Below are 23,172 nucleotides of genomic sequence, written 5' to 3'. Positions count from 1 at the left end.
CACCGACAATAGTACTTCTTCCATGTGGTGCCGTCTCCGACACCGTGCACGCGTCCATACGACGGCCGAGTGTCCGCGTCGAGTCGTTTCAATATGTTCAACGCCCAGTTGAATGGGGGTGTCCCACTTGGGCCTCGCCAATGCCTCAGACAGCGAGTCGCTTTCGGCCGCAATCCTGTGCTACTCTCTCTGCAAAAGTAACAAGGATCGTTTACAAATATGAATAAACGTGCAGTCAAATTGATCAAAAACTAAAATTACCAGCAGTCTCATGAACTCCGTCGTGATCAGGTCCATCTTGGAAACCTTCTTGACTGAGTCCCAATGGTGCCTTGCCCTGAGGACATCACACTCCTGCGGGACGGTGAAGTCCGCCAAGGGATCTGGGTTGCCCAGACTTTCACGTTCCGCGTCCTCCTTGGCCCATATGGACCTCTTCCCGCCGTAACCACGGCTTCCGAGGTGGTGGCGCCCGATGTTCCTCTGTTGAAGCCCCTTCATGTACTTCGACTTTTTTTGGTAGCTTCGGCCTCGCAAGCTACCTTGAATATTTCAACTACTCTTGCGTGATTGTAGGATTATCCTTTACAATCTCGGAGTAGGGTTACTTCTTGTTGATGATCCGATGTTTCACCCTTGTTTTTCCAGGCGGCCAACGCGTTGGCTAACTTGGTCATGGCGTGTTTGTTTATCTTCTTCATTGTCGGGTCCTTATTTGGATTATCATATTCCTTTTCATCCCGGCCCGGGAACCAGAATATCTGGTGCAGCTTCTTTAGGAGGGAGGGCCTCATATTATCTATCTTCTGTAGTTTCTCATTGTTGATGGTGGCGGTTGTCCGTATGATGCAGCCTATTTGATTATCGTAGCACGATCGCGCTTCCTCGGGCGCTGTTGGCTCAAAAATGCCGTCGTCCATCTCTGTGACCACCAGTCTAGTAGTCATGAGTTGGTTTAGGAGTCGTGGCCTCTTTGCTTTCGGTTCTATACCGGCTTCGCTAGTCTCGGCGCCGGTCTCAGCACCGGTCTCAGTCTCAGCGCCGGCCTGCATGTCGGTCTCAGGCCCCGATGCGACAGGTGGGCCCAACAACAACATCCATTGATCATCAGCAAGGCTCAAAAATTTGTCTGCCACCAAGTAGACGTTGTCGCAATCACCAGAACCATGTCCTTCATTGTTGATAGCCATGTTTTCCTATGATTAAATCTAGTCAATTAATCTAGCCTTAATAAAATGAATAATGACATAAAAAATCCCTATGTTTTGCAGGAACGTTGACTCCTTCCCGTTGCAGCAAATCCTGGGCACTCGATATGTCCTAGTTTGTAGCACAAGTCATGCCGGAATTCACGGAAAATTTCGGCATGACCTTTGCTAAAAAGTGGACAAATCGAGCACCTGAAATTTGCTGGAACGGAAATGAATCAACATTCCGGCAAAACATAGGCCACTCGGCTTCATTCCCTGGAAGCAACAAAAGGCCACTTGGGCACTATCGAACCACTTCTATGTTGCATATAACAAGACCACTTAAGAATATGTACATGAGAAACTACAACAGTAGATAAACATGAGAAAACACAATTGAGGAATTTGCATATATCATGACCACTTCAATTTGCATCTCCTAGTGTTTAACACTTCAAGAAAATCAACACAAATCTCATGCTCTCTTAAATTCAATTCAAAAACCAAATATAGATTATATTTAGTTAACTACTGAACTAAATTTTACTCTAAACTAAACCCTACTGCCCTAATTAACATCTAGTTAAACAAACTCAATTCAAAAACTAAACCCTACTGAACTAATTAAGATCTACATTATCTACTACTTAACATCAATTATTACCCTAACTAAAAAACATCTACTATTAACCCTACTTCCCTAGTTAACTAGTACCACCACTACTACTAATTAACATGTATTACTACTACTACTAAAAACATTATCTATGAACCCTAATACTAATTAACATATACTACTACTGCTTATTAACATGGCAGGAAGAAAATGCAGAGAGAGAGGAGGGGTGGGGGCTTACAGAGAGGGGGGAGACGACGGCGGGGAGGTGCTCGGCGATGGAGGCAGGGCGAGCAGGTCGGGCTCGGGCAGCGGCAGTCCTGGGCGGGCTCGGGTGGCGGTGAGGTCGAGGGCGGCCTTGGGCGGTGGCAGTGAGGTTGAAGGCGGCCTCGGCCGGAGACAGTGAGGTTGCGGGCATCGATGTCGGCAGGAGACGGCGGCGAAGTGGAGCGATGGCGAATTGGGGAGACGTCGGCGAAGTGGGGCGAGGGATTTGGGGGAGAAGTGGTGGTCGGGTGGAGGGAAACCGCTGGTTAAGTGAAACAAAGCGGTAGTGCGTTACAGAAAACACTCTATAGCTAAGTTAGCTATAGCGCGTTTAACTAAATGCGCTACTGCTATCCTTTTTCTGTTTTTTTTCCTTTTTCATTCATTTTCATTTATTTTTATTTTTTCCTTTCTCCTTTTTCTATTTCTTTCATTTTCATTTACTATTCAATTTGCTTTTCATTTAATTTTATATTCGTTATCAATAGCACGTTTCTACGTAAGCGCGCTGCTACAACAATATTAGCGGTAGCGCTGTTTCTATAAGATCGCTACTACTATGTGTAGCCTATCGGCTTAGTAGTGAGAATTTTTGTAGTAGCGCTTTTACCTCTAGACGCGCTACTGCTATATTTGTATCTGCAGCGGTGTTATCCTGCACGCGCTACTGTTATGTAGCACTAGCGCTTTTTTAACAAGCGCTACTGCTAAAGTTCTGTGCATAAGGTTTTCCCTAGTAGTGGATGGGGGTAGGATAGATAAAACTACAGATGTCTCACTTCCTTTTGCTGTTGGCATAGTGGTGGTTTCACTTTCCTTAATTGCTGATGTACGTGCACGGTTGATGTTGTAGTTAGCCTATTTGGACAAACAGTTGGCTAACTTGAAGTTGGAGTTGCCACTGAAGCTATTGGGGTTGCCGACTTCCTACACGACATACTGACAAATTCCTTTTGAAAGTTTGATGCAATCTTAATAGCACGGCTTGGCACCTGAGGGAGTCCTGGATTAGGGGGTGTCCGGATGGCCGGACTATACCTTCAGCCGGACTCCTGGACTATGAAGATACAAGATTGAAGACTTCGTCCCGTGTCCGGAAGGGACTTTCCTTGGCGTGGAAGGCAAGCTTGGCGATACAGATATGTAGATCTCCTACCATTGTAACCGACTCTGTGTAACCCTAGCCCTCTCCGATGTCTATATAAACCGGAGAGTTTTAGTCCGTAGGACGAAGAACAATCATACCAAAGGCTAGCTTCTAGGGTTTAGCCTCTCTGATCTCGTGGTAGATCTACTCTTGTACTACCCATATCATCAATATTAATCAAGCAGGACGTAGGGTTTTACCTCCATCAAGAGGGCCCGAACCTGGGTAAAACATCGTGTCCCCTGCCTCCTGTTACCATCCGACCTAGACGCACAGTTCGGGACCCCCTACCCGAGATCCGCCTGTTTTGACACCGACATTGGTGCTTTCATTGAGAGTTCCTCTGTGTCGTCGCTTTTAGGCCCGATGGCTTCTCCGATCATCAACAGCGATGCGATCCAGGGTGAGACTTTTCTCCCCGGACAGATCTTCGTATTCGGCGGCTTTGCACTGCGGGCCAATTCGCTTGGTCATCTGGAGAAGATCGAAAGCTACGCCCCTGGCCATCAGGTCAGATTTGGAAGTTTGAACTACACGGCCGACATCCGCGGAGACTTGATCTTCGACGGATTCGAGCCATAGCCGAGCACGTCGCACTGTCACGATGGGCATGATTTAGCTCTGCCGCCGAACAGTGCCCTGGAGGCCGCACCTGTGTCCACTCCGACCCCAAGCTCGGAGCCGATCACACCAACCGAGGATGGGTGGTTAGACACCGCCCCGGGGGCTGCAATTTCTACGGTAATCGAGCCGAACACCATCCCTGTTCTCTGCGAAGCCCGTGACTCCAAGGAGCCGGACTCCTCTCTAGACTCCGAGCCCTCCGCACCCCGATCGATTGAACCCGATTGGGCGCCGATCATGGAGTTCACCGCCGCGGACATCTTTCAGCAGTCGCCCTTCGGCGATATTCTGAAGTCACTAAAGTCTCTCTCTTTGTCAGGAGAGCCCTGGCCGAACTATGGTCGGCAAGGTTGGGATGCGGATGATGAAGAAATTCAAAGCCCACCCACCACCCACTTCGTAGCCACTGTCGATGATTTAACCGACATGCTCGACTTCGACTCCGAAGACATCAACGGTATGGACGCCGATGCAGGAGACGATCAAGAACCAGCGCCTATAGGGCACTGGAAAGCCACCTCGTCGTATGATATATACATGGTGGACACCCCAAAAGAAGGCAATGGCGATGGAACAGCGGAGGATGACCCCTCCAAGAAGCAGCCAAGCACCGGCGTCAGCGGCGCCGCTCTAAGTCCCGCCAAAACAAAAACGGTGATTCCGGCATGGGGGATAATAACACCCCGGACAGTGCCGAAGACAACCACCTCCAGCAAGATTCAACACGGGAGGATAGAGAAGCCAGCCCTCATGAGAGAGCGGCAGACAGAGAGGTCGAGGACATTAATTACACGCCTCCCTCCGAAGACGAGGCAAGCCTCGACGACGACGAATTTGTCGTGCTGGAGGATTCCGTCGAACAAGAGCGTTTCAAATGCAGGCTTATGGCCACGGCGAGCAGCCTCAAGAAAAAATAGCAACAGCTTAGATCTGATCAAGATTTGCTAGCCGACAGATGGACTGAAGTCCTTGTGTCCGAAGAGAATGAACTTGAACGCCCCTCCAAGAGCTACCCAAAGCGCAGGTTGCTACCCCAATTAGAGGAGGAAGCACTTAAACCTACATCACCAGCGCATGATGCGGCCGACCGACCACCCCGTGGCCGCGACAGAGAGGCCTCTTTGCCCTCCACTCAAGTCGCACCCCGGTGCCGCTCCAAAAATACCAAGGCATGGGAAAATGCGCCAGACCTGCGAGACATATTGGAGGACAAGGCAAGGCAAACAAGATCGATCTACGGATCACGTGGGCACCCCACGGCACGAGACGGTACTCGTCATGCGGGATATAGTAAATCCGGCCGGGCCGAACACAGTAGACAAAGCTCGTTTGAGCTGCGTCACGATATAGCCCAGTACAGAGGCGCCGCACACCCACTATGCTTCACAGATGAACTAATGGATCATCAAATCCCCAAGGGTTTCAAACCCGTGAACATCGAATCATATGATGGCACAACAGATCCTGCGATATGGATCGAGGACTATCTCCTTCATATCCACATGGCCCGCGGTGATGACTTACATGCCATCAAATACCTCCCACTCAAGCTTAAAGGATCAGCTCGGCATTGGCTTAACAGCTTGCCAGCAGAATCAATTGGTTGTTGGGAGGACCTGGAAGCCGCATTCCTCGACAATTTCTAGGGCACTTATGTGCGACCACCAGACGCCGATGACCTAAGCCACATAATTCAGCAGCCAGAGGAATCAGCCAGACCATTCTGGACACGGTTCCTAACCAAGAAAAATCAAATCATCGACTTTCCAGACGCAGAGGCCCTAGCAGCCTTCAAGCATAAAATCCGCGACGAGTGGCTTGCACGGCACCTAGGACAGGAAAAGCCGAAATCTATGGCAGCCCTCACGACACTTATGACCCGCTTTTGCGTGGGAGAAGACAGCTGGCTAGCTCGCAGCAATAACATGACCAAGAGCCCTGGTAATTCGGATACCAAGGACAGCAGTGGCAGGTCGCGTCGCAACAAGCAAAAGCGCCGCATTAACGACGACAATGCTGAGGATACGGCAGTTAATGCCGGATTCAGAGGCTCTAAACCCGGTCAATGGAAAAAGCCATTCAAAAGAAATACTCCGGGCCCGTCCAGTTTGGACCGAATACTCGACCGCTCATGCCAGATACATGGCACCCCCGAAAAACCAGCCAATCACACCAACAGGGATTGTTGGGTGTTCAAGCAGGCAGGCAAGTTAAATACCGAAAGCAGAGACAAGGGGCTGCATAGCGATGACGAGGAGGAGCCCCGGCCGCCGAACAACAATGGACAGAAAGGTTTTCCCTCACAAGTGCGGACGGTGAACATGATATACGCAACCCACGTCCCCAAGAGGGAGTGGAAGCGTGTGCTAAGGGATGTATACGCGATGGAGCCAGTCGCCCCAAAGTTCAACCCATGGTCTTCTTGCCCGATCACTTTTGATCGAAGGGACCACCCCACTAGTATCCGTCATGGCGGATTCGCCGCATTGGTTCTAGACCCAATTATTGACGGATTTCACCTCACTAGAGTCCTTCTGGACAGCGGCAGTAGCCTGAACCTGCTTTATCAGGATACAGTGCGGAAAATGGGCATCGATCCCTCGAGGATTAAACCCACCAGAACGACCTTTAAAGGCGTCATACCAGGTGTAGAAGCCAACTGTACAGGCTCAGTTACACTTGAAGTGGTCTTCGGATATCCGGATAATTTCTGAAGCGAGGAGTTAATCTTCGACATAGTCCCGTTCCGCAGTGGCTATCACGCACTGCTCGGGCGAACCGCATTTGCCAAGTTCAATGCGGTGCCGCACTATGCATACCTCAAGCTCAAGATGCCAGGCCCACGAGGTGTCATCACAGTCAATGGAAACACCGAACGCTCTCTCCGAACGGAGGAGCATACGGCAGCTATCGCAGCGGAAGTACAAAGCAGCCTCTCAAGGAAATTCTCCAGTCCGGCCATTAAACGTCCGGACACCGTCAAGCGCGCCCGGAGTAACCTACAACAAGACCGCCTGGCACGTTCCAAGCAAGCATAGCAATGCGGCCCCAACCCCAGCCCTCACGAACTTGCGAAACCAGTGCCGCGCGTACATACCTACGCTCTGGAAATACCATGGGCAGAGGGGGAGGGGCACCATCACGGCACGACCGAAACGCGGCTTAAACCGCACTAGGGGCTGTCGATTTCTTAATTTTCTCTTATTTTCAGGACTCCATCCTTCAGAAGGCTTGTCCGGCAGTACAATTGCCGCACAAACGATACAACCAGGGAAGCAGAAAGCTACGCCGCACTACGGAACTCTAAGGTGGTCTCTATAACGAGCAGTATACCTGTTTCGCATAACATTCCGCAGCTCGCCCCTGGAAAGGACATATTTGATAGTCCCATCCTTTTCTTATCAGACTATTTGTATTGTCCTACTTTGATCGCAGCTTTTTTAAATAAACAATGCATAGCTTACGTCTATTATTGCATTACCCTTTTTACGAATATATGTTCATTAATGACATGTTGCACCCGTACACTTTGGTACGGCCAATACGCCAGGGGCTTAAGTACCCCACAACATGGTGTGAGAAGTCTGAACACTTTCACAATTGCGGCACCCCGAACTTATAGCATTATATGCATCGGCTCTGAATCATGTCTTCGGTCAATAGTTGGGTTTGCCCGGCTCCTATGTTTTGGTACCTTACGTTTCGTCATATCGGCTAAGGTAGCACTAGGAGAACTACTGCGATTGTGCCCCAGTTGAGCTGGGCTAAGCACCTGAGTAGAGAAAGCTAAAACTGACCGTCATGTTGAGGCGAGAGCTGGTAGCTGTTCGAGAGGTTTTCGAGTCCCTAAAGGCTTATGCCGCTTAGAGCGAGGAGTCGGCTTTGTCCGGCCTAGGTGTGGATAGCGCCCCGAACTCGGTCTTCCGAACACTAGGGGCTTCGCTGAAATTTAAAATTATAGAATTCTATGGCTAAGTGAGAGTGTTCAAGCATTATAGTCCGATTGCCTTGTTCGTTGTGTTGAGCGCCTCCCTCAAAGGACCCAAGAATGGGAAAAAGAGCGCTCATGTTTATCCCGAACACCCCAGCACTCGTGGCATGGGGGCAGAAGCCGACAACTCGCCATCTCTCATATTTGATAAACGGCCGCACAGAAGGTAATATTTTAAATTCAAAAGCATTGCTTAGCGCATACGAACAACTTTTCAGCGTACAGGATCACAAATGCGAGTTTACTCAAAAATTACATCTTTGGAGCATTCATCCGCTATAAGGCGGGCACCCTTCAGGATGCCCTAATAATACGCTTCCGGGACGCGATGCTCCTTGCCCGGTGGCGGCCCGTCCTTCACCAGCTTCTCCACATCTGTCTTGCCCCAGTGCACTTTAGCATGGGCAAGCGCCCTACGGGCACCTTCGACACAGACGGAGCGCTTGATTACTTCAAGCCGTGGACAGGCATCCACCAGCCACCTCACCAGCCCGAAGTAGCTCCCAGGCAGAGCCTCTCCAGGCCACAGCCGAACTATGAGGCCCTTTACGGCCTGTTCGGCAACCTTGTGGAGCTCGACCATCTGCTTTAGCTGGTCGCTCAAAGGCACCAGGTGTCCGGCCTCAGCATACTGAGACCAGAACACCTTCTCCGTCGAGCTCCCCTCCTCGGCTCGGTACTAGGCGGCGGCATCAGACGCACTGCAGGGCAAATCTGCGAATGCTCGTGGAGAGCTCTGGACTCGGGTAAGTAACAAATAATTCACTTTCACGTGCTTGCTTTGCATAATGAATGCCTTACCCACCGCTATCTTCTTCATCGCGTCAATTTCTTTGAGGGCTTTCTGGGCTTCGGCCTTGGCAGACTGCGCGCTTTTGAGGGCTGCCGCAAGCTCGGACGCTTGCGTCTTTGAGTCAAGCTCCAAACTCTCATGTTTTATCACGAGAGCCTGGAGCTCTTTCTGCACCTCCTCCACCCGCGCCTCCTGCTTCTCTCTCTCCGTGCGCTTCGCGGCCGCCTTGTTTTCGGCCTCGGACAGCGCTTGCTTAATTGTTGCCACCTCGGTCGTGGCCCCTATAATAGCACGTTCATCATGTCATTTGTTGCAACCACATCTTCTCTATATAATTACGCAAGGTATTACTTACCTTCCTTCTCCTCGAGTTGCCTCTTGGCATGGCCGAGCTCGTTCTCGGACCGCACGAGGTTCTGCTTCAGCGTATCCACCTCCGCAGTCAGTGCGGAGGATGCCAGCAGCGAAGCCTGCATACGCATATTGACTTGATTATGTTAGACTCCTGCGATTATTAGATCCTCTATTTAGCTTTTCTTTCCAAACACCGAACAGAGCATCAGGGGCTACTGTCTATGCGGTAATATTTTTACATATTCTTTACCTACCTCACAGCCTGTTAGAAGGCTGGCACAGGCTTCAGTCAGTCCGCTCTTGGCGGACTGAACCTTCTGGATCACCGCACTCATAATAGTGTGGTGCTCCTCGTCGATGGAGGCGCCGTTAAGCGTCTCCAGCAAATTGTCCGGTGCCTCTGGTTGGACGGAGGTCACCGGCTCGGTAGGCTTGCTCCTCTTGGAAGGAGGCTGCCTACCGGAGTCCGGAACCGTTGAAGGTTCCGGCGCGGTGTCCGGCTCAAGGCCGGACTTGGAGCCCTTGGGGGTTCTATCCCCTTTACGCCTGGAGTCTGGGAGGTTGCCTTGCGGCGCCTCCAGGACCACCTCCTCCTGGCTTCGAACCTATTGGGACGCCACCTCGGCGCCGTCCGTAGGGTGGGGGGAGGAAGCCGTCGGAAGCGAATTCACATCCGACGAATCCAGGGAGCCGCTCGACGACTCGCCGAGCCCGGCCTTGGGCGGACTGCACAATCATGTTTGACGTAAGGAAAAGTTGTGTAATGGGGGAATACTATGAATCACTCGGGTATCCGGATACTTATGATCTCGCCAGGGGCTTGGCACTATGCGGCCACTCCTCTTCACCGTCGTCGGCGTTGGTGGAGTAGTCCAAAGGAGGGGTCTTCCCCCTCTTGGACCCTTCGGCCTCCCCTGTTGGGGCGGCCTTCCTTTTCTTCCCTCCCCCCGCTGGAGGGGGAGAGGTCTCTTCTTCCTCCTCCTCGTCTTCATGGGAGGAGTGCGCCTTGGAGTTGTCGGATGGTGAATCCGACACCTCCTGGCGCCGGGCGCTCTTTCGAGTCCCCGTGGCCTTCTTCTTGGCCTTCTTCTCCGGCACCACGTAAGGTGCCGGAGCCAGCAGCTTCGCCAAGCGAGCGACCGCTGGGCCTTCGGTCAAAGGAGCCGGAAATTTGATCTGTCCGGACGTCTCCTGCCAATCCTGTCAAAGGTAAGGGAACTTAGATCCCGCATGGAGTCACACTATGAAAAACCAATACCTTGTAAAAGGTGAAAACAGCTTACCGCACGAGCGTGACGCTGCGTGCTGAATCCGCGATCCTCGATAGCGGATGCGGGGGCCTCGGAGCCCTTGAAAAGCACCTTCCAGGCATCTTCGTTCGTCGTGTCGAAGAGCCTGCTCAGAGTTCGGTGCTGCGCCGGGTCGAACTCCCACAAGTTGAAAGCCTGTTGTTGACACGGGAGGATCCGACGGATGAGCATAACCTGGGCTACGTTGACAAGTTTGAGATTCCTGTCCACCAGGGTTTGGACGCATGTTTGGAGTCCGGTCAGCTCTCCTTTTTTACCCCATGACATGCCCGTCTCTTTCCAAGAGGCGAGCCACGTAGCGGGTCCGGATCGGAACTCGGGGGCTACGACCCATTCAGGGTCGTGCGGCTTGGTGATGTAAAACCACCCCGACTGCCACCCCTTTAGGGACTCCACGAAGGAGCCCTCGAACCATAGGACGTTGGGCATCTTGCCCACCATGGCGCCTCCGCACTCCGCTTGGGTGTCGCGCACCACCTTCGGCTTGACATTGGAAGTCTTGAGCCATAGGCCGAAATGGGGGCTGATGCGGAAGAAAGCCTCGCACACGACGATAAACACCGAGATGTTGAGGACAAAATTTGGGGCTAGATCGTGGAAAACCAGGCCATAGTAGAACATGAGCCCCCGGACAAATGGGTGGAGAGGGAAGCCCAGTCTGCGGAGGAAATGGGGGAGGAACATCACCCTCTCATGGGGCCTAGGGGTGGGGATGAGCTGCCCCTCTTCAGGAAGCCGGTGTGCAATGTCGTTAGACAAGTATCCGGCCTTCCTCAGTCTTTTGATGTGTCCCGCCATGACGGAGGAGACCATCCACTTGCCTCCCGCTCCGGACATGGCTGGAGAAGGTTGAGGTGGGGTGTGCGGACTTGGGCGCTGGAGCTCGAGTGCACGAAAATGGATAGGCAAAGGAGGAAGAAGGCGTGGATGAAAAGGTGGATCCTTATCCCCTTATATGGGCAGACGCGACTATGCGCCCACACCAGCCTGGTAAAACTCGCTTATCTCCCAAGCGCCGCAGTCAATGGCGCGGTTGGGTTACCCACACCCGTATTGATGAGAATCCCGGAATAAGGGGACACGATCTCTGCTTTAACAAGACGTGCCAAGGAAACCGCCTCGCTAAACGCGCTGAGGTGGGATAGTAAAACGATTTGAATAAAGACTTGGCTGTGGTGTGATGTCACGCTACGGAATACGTCAGCAGATTAGATTTGTGTAAATGTTATTCTCTCTATGGCAATATGTGGAAACTTATTTTGCAGAGCCGGATACTACCTTTGTGTTCAAAATCTTCTATGAAGTACTTGGAGGAGGAACCCGCCTTGCAATGCCGAAGACAATCTGCGCGCTGGACTCGTCGTCATTGAAGCCTGGTTCAGGGGCTACTGAGGGAGTCCTGGATTAGGGGGTGTCCGGATGGCCGGACTATACCTTCGGCCGGACTCCTGGACTATGAAGATACAAGATTGAAGACTTTGTCCCGTGTTCGGAAGGGACTTTCCTTGGCGTGGAAGGCAAGCTTGGCGATACGGATATGTAGATCTCCTACCATTGTAACCAACTCTATGTAACCCTAGCCCTCTCCGGTGTCTATATAAACTAGAGAGTTTTAGTCCGTAGGATGAAGAACAATCATACCATAGGCTAGCTTCTAGGGTTTAGCCTCTCTGATCTCGTGGTAGATCTACTCTTGTACTACCCTTATCATCAATATTAATCAAGCAGGACGTAGGGTTTTACCTCCATCAAGAGGGCCCGAACCTGGGTAAAACATCGTGTCCCCTGCCTCCTGTTACCATCCGAACTAGACGCACAGTTCGGGACCCCCTACCCGAGATCCGCCGGTTTTGACACCGACAACACCTTTGTTCCCATTTCTGCAAACTTTGTGTCCTTGGCAAAAGACACTGTTTTGTTGCATTTTTTACCAGTGAGTTTGCATGTTGTAGAGGTGCGCTTGGCATCTACATGCGCAACGGTTGGCTCCTGTAGAACATCACTTTCCTTCTTGGGCTCTGGAGTTGGTACCTCCTTTCCCTTTGATTTACTTCCGTTCTTCGAATTTTTCTCTCCCATACAACGAATCTTATCTTTTGGTTGACCCAACACTAATTTCTTGCTAAGTGTCACGAGCTTCTTGCGCTTTGGGGCAGTGGGTGGGCGCGGTGGGGATGCTGCCATCCTCTTGCTACCACCTGACGACGAACCATCTTCAAGTACAACACCTTCCTTCATTATCTTGTCAACCATGGTTTTTGAGACAATCCAGTCCAAATCCTGCCTCTTCCATTTCTTCCTCGGTGCTTTGCAGTCCGTTGTTTATTACTTTGAAAGGTATTATCCTTCCCTTTCATGTCAATGATTGCATGCGTTTCCAGCAAGGGGATTTCAAATCTGTTGGGCATTGCTGCCTCTGATCTACACAAGTCAAAAAGTGACAAACTTTCCTCTGGCACAATAGCTTTGGTTCCAACTGATTTCGGATCTTCACCATTGCGACGAATGTCCTTCTGGATGAAAAACTGTTGAGTTACACTATCCTCAATTGAGTTGCTGCTGTTGTTTCCTGCATCTCCAGAAGTGTTTGCCCTCTTTGAACTGCTGTCAACGCCGCCCATGCCATCATCCTTCCCATTGTCACTCCCTCCATCAAAGGCCCCCCTGTCATCGTCGTGTGTCTCCTCGCTATCATCATCACTATCCCCGTCATTTCCTTGTTTATGTTCATCAACCTTGTCGACATCCTCAACTGCCCCCTTGCCTGTTCCATCTCCTTCCTCTTCCTCTTCCTCATCGTCATTGTCGGATTCTTCTTTGTCTTCATTGTTGTCAACATCATCGTCACTGTCATCATCACCATCATCGTTGTCATTGTCGTCATCACATTCTTCAACATTCCTTCCCTCTTCATCATCATCTCTTCTTCGGACTCATCACTTTCTTCAGAATCATTGCCAACTCCTAGGTCAACATCTTCTTCCTCTAACCCACTTTCCTCCACAAGTTCAGCTTCTTCACTTCCCTCCACCTCTTCTGTTTGATTGGGAGCAGATTGACACTTCCTTCTCCTAGTGTGTGAGCTTTGAGCCTTTGTTCGACCACTTAACGGCCCCTTGAGAGGAGACACATCTGGTTCCTCTTCATCAAGCTTGGCAAAACCTCCGATGAAGTTGCCAAGATTCTTAGATATTCCTTTACGTAGATCATGAACCATGCTTGCTAACTTGAACTTCTTCTACATAACATTAGAAAAAAAAACAAAAAAAAATTAAAAAGGAAAAAGGAAAAATGGGGAAAAAATAGTTTTGGTGCAACTCAAGCATAAATTTGGTGCAAGTCAAGCATATCTGTTTGCAACTGCAAACCTAAGTTTGGTGCAAGTACATCAAAGTAGTGTGCAACTGAAAAGGGGTAAGTTTGTTGGAAGTAAAAAAACATAGTTTGTAGCTGAGTTGTGAACTCTGTGTAAGTGAAAGCATAAGTTTGATTCAAGTAGGTAAAAAGGTGACTACTGCAACTAAAGTGTACCTTGGTACAGGTAAACAAAAGCTATGTTGCAACTGACATAATAACTATGCAACTGATGCATGCATTGGGCGCAAAAAAGTAAACAACAAAGGATGATTAGTACAACTAACACATGAGAGCATAAAATAACCATGATTTTTGGTCTAGGAAAAAAAGTGGGTTAGCAAAAAGGATAACTCACGTGGGGATTGTAACTCAATGGAACCTTTGACGCCACAAACGCCTCTGCCTGCAGCAATCCTCCGAAGAGTGATGAATCCTCTTTGCTTTTATACTGCTCCTTGAGCTGTTGTACAAAAAGAAAGATCATTTAACAACAAAAACAAAGTTATTATGTGGATCTATAAAGAAAAAAGTGCACATGTGAGAAACTACCACATGCCCTCAGAAGCAAAAAACTAACTAAAATTACTATGTGAAGTCCAAATGGAAGTGGTACTATAAACAGAAAATATGTAACAAAATAGGTGTGCAACTGTCATAAGTCTGTGTGCCAACTATGAACAAAGTCTTGTGCAACTACCTAAAAATATGTGAGCAACTACCACATGCCCTCAGAAGCAAAAAAAACTAAGTAAAATTACTATGTGAAGTCCAAAATGAAAGTGGTACTGTAAACAGAAAATATGAAACAAGCATGTGTGCAACTGTCTTAAGTCTGTGTGCCAACTATCAATATAGACTTGTGCAACTACTTACATGTATGTGAAAAAATGTGCAATTACAGAAAAAGTATAATGTATACAGAAAACCTAGACATAAAACATATCATATTATACAAAAAAATTACACCAAAAAAACAAGAAGTTATCATTTGACTTTGAGCAGAATGTCCAACTCACTTGAAGTTTCCCAAAGACGTCAGGCGGAATCAAATCCTTTTTCATTATCTTGCTGATTAGATTCTTATCATAGGCATTGGCTCGAACCTCAGAGCTGCTTACTCACACATCAACATCAAGTGCATCAATGTAAAGAATCTATACATGCACCATCCCCAAGAGACAAACAAAAGGGGACAACAAACATATGAGAACACTGGTGATAAAGCACAAAACCTGTAGAAAAAGTACGTCTAACAGATACAAAACTTAATTACAGCTCACCATCAAATGATACAGGCAGAAGCAGATTGTTTGCTTGTCCTCACCAATATTGCGGAATGCTTCGTTTATGTGCTCAGCAACAAATAAGCTGACATTTCTCTTCAATAGAACATCTGGTTCTAGTACAGCACCGTAGCAACATGGGCTCAGAGAAAGACTAGTGGTAGGAGCTAAAAACGTGTTGAAAGCAATTGCAAGGCAACCAGTAAGGAACTTGTTCTAGGTTCTTCCCTTCATAGATTTCATCATCTTGCTGAATTCGGTAACCGTGGGGTGTTTGGGTGGCCCGGTGTGGTTGAACATCTTATTGAAACTCTTCACAACCTCCTTTTCAACAATGTATTTCAGACGCGGCCCTCTGTTGGGTAAACCAAAGTTCCCGTGCACACTAGCAGCATCTGCTGGAATAGTTCCCCCGCCTGCAAATACCAAGGCTGAACTGCCTGGGTCGTCCGACTGGACTAGGAACTTCGTCAAGTCAGAAGGCAGTGTGTCGGCTAAGTTTACCAAACCTCCTAGCATCTTCTTGATGTCTACTACACAACCTTCTTTTTGTAGACGTTCTTGGGCCTCCAAGTGCAGAGGTTTGTAGGACAGTAGCAAATTTCCCTCAAGTGGATGACCTAAGGTTTATCAATCCGTAGGAGGCGTAGGATGAAGATGGTCTCTCTCAAGCAACCCTGCAACCAAATAACAAAGAGTCCATTGTGTCCCCAACACACCCAATACAATGGTAAATTGTATAGGTGCACTAGTTCGGCGAAGAGATGGTGATACAAGTGGTATATGGATGGTAGATAATAGTTTTTGTAATCTAAAATTATAAAAAACAGCAAGGTAACTAATGATAAAAGTGAGCGTAAACGGTATTGCAATGCTAGGAAACAAGGCCTAGGGTTCATACTTTCACTAGTTTAAGTTCCCTCAACAATAATAACATAATTGGATCACATAACTATCCCTCAAATTGCAACAAAGAGTCACTCCAAAGTCACTAATAGCGGAGAACGAACAAAGAGATTATGGTAGGGTACAAAACCACCTCCAAGTTATTCTTTCCAATCAATCCGTTGTGCTATTCCTATAAATGTCACAAACAGCCCTAGAGTTCGTACTAGAATAACACCTTAAGACACAAATCAATCAAAACCCTAATGTCACCTAGATACTCCAATGTCACCTCAAGTATCCGTGGGTACGATTATACGATATGCATCACATAATCTCAGATTCATCTATTCAACCAACACAAAGGACCTCAAAGAGTGCCTCAAAGTTCTACCAGAGAATCATGACGAAAACGTGTGCCAACCCCTATGCATAGGTTTATGGGCGGAACCCGCAAGTTGATCACCAAAACATACATCAAGTGAATCACGTGATATCCCATTGTCACCACAGATATCCACGGCAAGACATACATCAGGTGTTCTCAAATCTTTAAAGACTCAATCCGATAAGATTACTTCAAAGGGGAAACTCGATTCATTACAAGAGAGAAGAGGGGGAGGAGAAACATAAGATCCAACTATAATAGCAAAGCTCGCGATACATCAAGATCGTGCCAAATCAAGAACACGAGAGAGAGAGATCAAACACATAGCTACTGGTACATACCCTCAGCCCCGAGGGAGAACTACTCCCTCCTCATCATGGAGAGCACCGGGATGATGAAGATGGCCATCGGTGAGGGTTCCCCCCTCCGGCAGGGTGCCAGAACAGGGTCTAGATTGGCTTTCGGTGGCTACAGAGTCTTCTGGTGGCGGAACTCCTGATCTAATCTCCGTTCTGGAAGTTTTAGGATACGTGGGTATATATGGGTGAAAGGAGTACGTCGGTGGACCGAAGGGGGGGCCACGAGGCAGGGGCGCGCCCCTACCCTCGTGAGCACCTCCTTCATCTTATGACGTAGGGTCCAAGTCTATCCGGTAGGTTTCCTTCCAAAAATAACTTCTCCAGTTGATTTCGCTCCGTTTTGACTCCGTTTGATATTCCTTTTCCTCGAAACACTGAAATAGGCATAAAACAACAAATCTGGGCTGGGCCTCTGGTTAATAGGTTAGTCCAAAAATAATATAAAAGTGGAAAATAAAGCCCAATATTGCCCAAAACAGTAGATAATATAGCATGGAGCAATCAAAAATTATAGATACGTTGGAGACGTATCAAGCATCCCCAAGCTTAATTCCTGCTCATCCTCGAGTAGGTAAATGATAAAAAAGATAATTTTTGATGTGGAATGCTAGTTGGCATAATTTCAATGTAATTCTTCTTACTTGTGATATGAATATTCAGATCCGAAAGATTCAAGACAAAAGTTCATATTGACATAAAAGCAATAATACTTCAAGCATACTAACTAAGTAATCATGTCTTCTTAAAATAACATGGCCAAAGAAAGCTATCCCTACATTATCATATAGTCTGGCTATGCTCTATCTTCACCACACAAAATATTTAAATCATGCACAACCCCGATGACAAGCCAAGCAATTGTTTCATACTTTTGATGTTCTCAAACTTTTTCAATCTTCACGCAATACATGAGCGTGATCCATGGATATAGCACTATAGGTGGAATAGAATGGTGGTTGTGGAGAAGACAAAAAGGGAGAAGATAGTCTCACATCAACTAGGCGTATCAACGGGCTATGGATATGCCCATTAATAGATATTAATGTGAGTGAGTAGGGATTGCAATGCAACGGATGCACCAGAGCTATAAGTTTATGAAAGCTCAAAAGAAACTAAGTGGGTGTGCATCCAACTTGCTTGCTCACGAAGACCTAGGGCATTTTGAGGAAGCCCATCATTGGAATATACAAGCCAAGTTCTATAATGAAAGATTCCCACTAGTAAATGAAAGTGACAACATAGGAGACTCTCTATCATGAAGATCATGGTGCTACTTTGAAGCACAAGTGTGGTAAAAGGATAGTAGCATTGCCCCTTCTCTCTTTTTCTCTCATTTTTTATTTTTTTATTTGGGCCTTTCTCTTTTTTTATGGCCTCTTTTTTTATTTGGGCTTCTCTGGCCTCTTTTATTTATTTATTTTCATCCGGAGTCTCATCCCGACTTATGGGGGAATCATAGTCTCCATCATCCTTTCCTCACTGGGACAATGCTCTAATAATGATGATCATCACACTTTTATTTACTTACAACTCAAGAATTACAACTCGATACTTAGAACAAGATATGACTCTATATGAATGCCTCCGGCGTTGTACCGGGATGTGCAATGAATCAAGAGTGACATGTATGAAAGAATTATGAACGGTGGCTTTGCCACAAATACGATGTCAACTACATGATCATGCTAGCAATATGACAATGATGGAGCGTGCCATAATAAACGGAATGGTGGAAAGTTGCATGGCAATATATCTCGGAATGGCTATGGAAATGCCATGATAGGTAGGTATGGTGGCTGTTTTGAGGAAGGTATATGGTGGGTTTATGGTACCGGCGAAAGTTGTGCGGTACTAGAGAGGCTAGCAATGGTGGAAGGGTGAGAGTGCGTATAATCCATGGACTCAACATTAGTCATAAATAACTCACATACTTATTCCAAAAATCTATTAGTTATCGAAACAAAGTACTACGCGCATGCTCCTAGGGGGATAGATTGGTAGGAAAAGACCATCGCTCATCCCCGACCGCCACTCATAAGGAGGACAATCAATAAATAAATCATGCCCCGACTTCATCACATAACGGTTCACCATACATGCATGCTACGGGAATCACAAGCTTCAACACAAGTATTTCTCAAATTCACAACTACTCAACTAGCATGACTCTAATATTACCATCCTCATATCTCAAAACAATCATCAAGTATCAAACTTCTCGTAGTATTCAACACACTCATAAGAGAATTTTATTATTCTTGAATACCTAGCATATTAGGATTTTAAGAAAATTACCATGCTATTTAAGACTCTCAAAATAATATAACTGAAGCATGAGAGTTCATCTATTTCTTCAAAATAAAACTACCACCATGCTCTAAAAGATATAAGTGAAGCACTAGAGCAAATGCCAAACTACTCCGGAAGATTTAAGTGAAGATCAATGAGTAGTCGAATAATTATGCAACTATGTGAAGACTCTCTCTCATTTAATAATTTCAGATCTTGGTATTTTATTCAAACAGCAAGCAAAGCAAAAGAAAATGACATTCTAAAAATAGCAAACATCATATGAAGAAGCAAAAACTTAGGATCAACCGAAACTAACCGATAGTTGTTGAAGAAGAAAGGTGGGATGCCAACCGGGGCATCCCCAAGCTTAGATGCTTGAGACTTCTCGAAATATTATCTTGGGGTGCCTTGGGAATCCCCAAGCTTGAGCTTTTGTGTCTCCTTAATTCCTCTCATATCATGGTCTCCCTAAATCTCAAAAGCTTCATCCACACAAAACTCAACAAGGACTCGTGAGATAAGTTAGTATAAACCATTGCCAAAACCTTATCATACTCTACTGTAGCAAATCACTAAAATTATTATTCATCATTGCATACTAAATGTATATGCATATTTAATAGTCCTATCCTCAAATATAATCATTAAAGAAGCACACATATGCGAACAACGCAAACATAACAGCAATCTGCCTAAACAGGATAGTCTGTAAAGAATGCAGCAACATACATACTTCCCTAGCTCCAAAAATTATGAAAGAAAATTCCCACTGTAGTGAATTTATCAGAGCTTAATATGCGAAAGGTTTCAACATTTTATCACATTTTGACTTTTCTAGGGAATTATTGCAACAGCGGTAAACTTTCTGTTTTCAAGCAGCAACATGTATACTTGTAACATAGGCATAGTAAAGGCTATCAATGCCACTTTTATTGAAATAAAAGATGCAAAACATTGTTCTAAATAACATCAAGCAAATCCTAACAAAATAAATTGACGCTCCAAGCAAAACACATATCATGTGGTGAATAAAAATATAGCTCCAAGTAAAGTTACCGATGAACGAAGACGAAAGAGGGGATGCCTTCCGGGGCATCCCCAAGCTTAGGCTCTTGGCTATTCTTGAATATTACCTTGGGGTTCCTTGGGCATCCCCAAGCTTAGGCTCTTGCCACTCCTTATTCCATAATCCATCAAATCTTTACCCAAAACTTGAAAACTTCACAACACAAAACTTAAAGTAGAAAACTCGTGAGCTCCGTTAGTATAAGAAAATAAATCACCACTTAAAGGTACTGTAATGAAATCATTCTTTATTTATATTGGTGTTAAACCTACTGTATTCCAACTTCTCTATGGTTTATAAACTATTTTACTAGCCATAGATTCATCAAAATAAGTAAACAACACATGAAAAACAGAATCTGTCAAAAACAGAACAGTCTGTAGTAATCTGGATCAAACACATACTTCTGGAACTCATAAAATTATCAAATAAATTGCTGGACATGAGTAATTTATCTATTAATCATCTTCAAAAATAATTAACTGAATAGGAATCTCCAAATAAAAATGGCAGAAATTCTCGTGAGCGCTAAAATTTCTGTTTTTTACAGCATGATCAACAAGACTTTCGCAAAGTCTTCCCAAAGGTTCTACTTGGCACAAACACTAATTAAAAGCATATAACCACATCTAAACAGAGGCTAGATGAATTATTTATTACTAAACAGGAACAAAAAGCAAGGAACTAAAATAAAATTGGGTTGCCTCCCAACAAGCGCTATCGTTTAACGCTCCTAGCTAGGCATGATGATTTCAATGATGCTCACATAAAGGATAAGAATTAAAACATAAAGAGAGCATCATGAAGATATGACTAGCACATTTAAGTCTAACATACTTACTATGCATAGGGATTTTGTGAGCAAACAACTTGTGGGAACAATAATCAACTAGCATAGGAAGGTAAAACAAGCATAACTTCAAAATTTTAAGCACATAGAGAGGAAACTTGATATTATTGCAATTCCTACAAGCATATGTTCCTCCCTCATAATAATTTTCAGTAGCATCATGAATGAATTCAACAATACAACCGGAACCTAAAGCATTCTTTTCATGATCTACAAGCATAGAAAATTTACTACTCTCCACATAGGCAAAATTCTTCTCATTCGGAATAGTGGGAGTATCATAGGAAACTCGAATACTATAAATTGTTTCCACATTAAAAGAGTAATGTTCAGAGAAGGGGTAACCATAATCATGACAAGTTTTATAAATATAATCACTACTTTTTATAGCATAAGTAGGAGGATGCTATCATCATTATAAACTTGCATATCAAAACTTGGGAGACTAAAAATATCATCTTCATTAATCATAGCATCCCCAAGCTTGGGACAAACATTAATTGCAGCAAATATATTCTCAAAAACATCATCTTCATCAAACATAGCATCCCCAAGCTTGGGCCTTTTCATACCATAAGCATAATCACTCTCATTATTAATAGTATGGATAGCACCAATAGTATAGCAATTATCATATTCTTCCAAGCAAGTGCCAAAAAGATTTTCAAGATCATAAGAAGTATCATTATCTTCCACAATTATATTTTCATGAGGCACAATAGTAATAGGAGCAGCATTATTTCAGAGAGATATCTTTTTACCTCTCTTCCTTTTTCTTTTCTTCTTCTTCTTCACCACATCATGTGTGGGTTCAATCCTCTTTTTGGAGCTCCTTATTAATGAGATTGGTTGAATAGGAGGCTCCTCCTCGTTACCTAATTCATCATAAGAAATAATAGGAGGATATTGGGAAGTCTCTTCCCTTTCATTAGTATTCTCTTCATCTTCTATTTGTTTTCTTTTCTTTATGTAATTGGCAATATAAGGATTTTCAATGCAATTCATCGCACAATACATATAAATTTTCTCTAGATCAAAACGAAGAACTTTATGAAGGGCAAATTTTGGAATATCCTTAGTTCTACGTTTAATTTCTTCATAACTCAAGAGAAAACTAAGTTCATTATGATGTTCAAGGGAAATCAAGTCATCACAATTTTTGGACACGATACGCTCATGAAACAATTTGCATTGGGTAGTAAAATGATCACGTTCATTGCAAAGTTCACAAGTAGGGCAAAGAAAAGATAAATTTTCAGCACATTCATCTAGCTCTTCTTGCAACAATTTGGTTTCTAAGTACTTATGCCTCTTGCAATGCCTATCTTCCCTATTTGGTGTGTACTTGCAAACCTGGTCTACTCCACAAAAATTGACATGTTTATAGGAGGCATTTTCATCATAACTAGTGCAATCATCATTAGCATCATGGATATTCAAAGAATTCGTACTAACAACATTGCAATCATGCTCATCATTCAAATATTTAGTGCCAAACATTTTAGAGATCTCTTCTTCTAACACTTGAGCACAATTATCCTTTCCATCATACTCACGAAAGATATTAAAAAGATGAAGCATATGAGACAAACTCAATTCCATTTTTTTGTAGTTTTCTTTTATAAACTAAACTAGTGATAAAACAAGAAACTAAAAGACTCGATTGCAAGATCTAAAGATATACCTTCAAGCACTCACCTCCCCGGCAACAGCGCCAGAAAAGAGCTTGATGTCTACTACACAACCTTCTTCTTGTAGACGTTGTTGGGCGTCCAAGTGCAGAGGTTTGTAGGACAGTAGGAAATTTCCCTCAAGTGGATGACCTAAGGTTTATCAATCCGTAGGAGGCGTAGGATGAAGATGGTCTCTCTCAAGCAACCCTGCAACCAAATAACAAAGAGTCTCTTGTGTCCCCAACACACCCAATACAATGGTAAATTGTATAGGTGCACTAGTTCGGCGAAGAGATGGTGATACAACTGGTATATGGATGGTAGATAATAGTTTTTGTAATCTGAAATTATAAAAACAGCAAGGTAACTAATGATAAAAGTGAGCGTAAACGGTATTGCAATGCTAGGAAACAAGGCCTAGGGTTCATACTTTCGCTAGTGTAAGTTCCCTCAACAATAATAACATAATTGGATCGCATAACTATCCCTCAACATGCAACAAAGAGTCACTCCAAAGTCACTAATAGCGGAGAAAGAACGAAGAGATTATGGTAGGGTATGAAACCACCTCAAAGTTATTCTTTCCAATCAATCCGTTGGGCTATTCCTATAAGTGTCACAAACAGCCCTAGAGTGCGTACTAGAATAACACCTTAAGACACAAATCAATCAAAACCCTAATGTCACCTAGATACTCCAATGTCACCTCAAGTATCCGTGGGTATGA

This window comes from Triticum urartu, chromosome 7A (assembly GCF_056163025.1).
Source record: "Triticum urartu cultivar PI428250 chromosome 7A, HENAU_Tu73, whole genome shotgun sequence".
Lineage (NCBI taxonomy): Eukaryota > Viridiplantae > Streptophyta > Magnoliopsida > Poales > Poaceae > Triticum > Triticum urartu.
Note: the sequence above shows the minus strand (reverse complement) of the source record.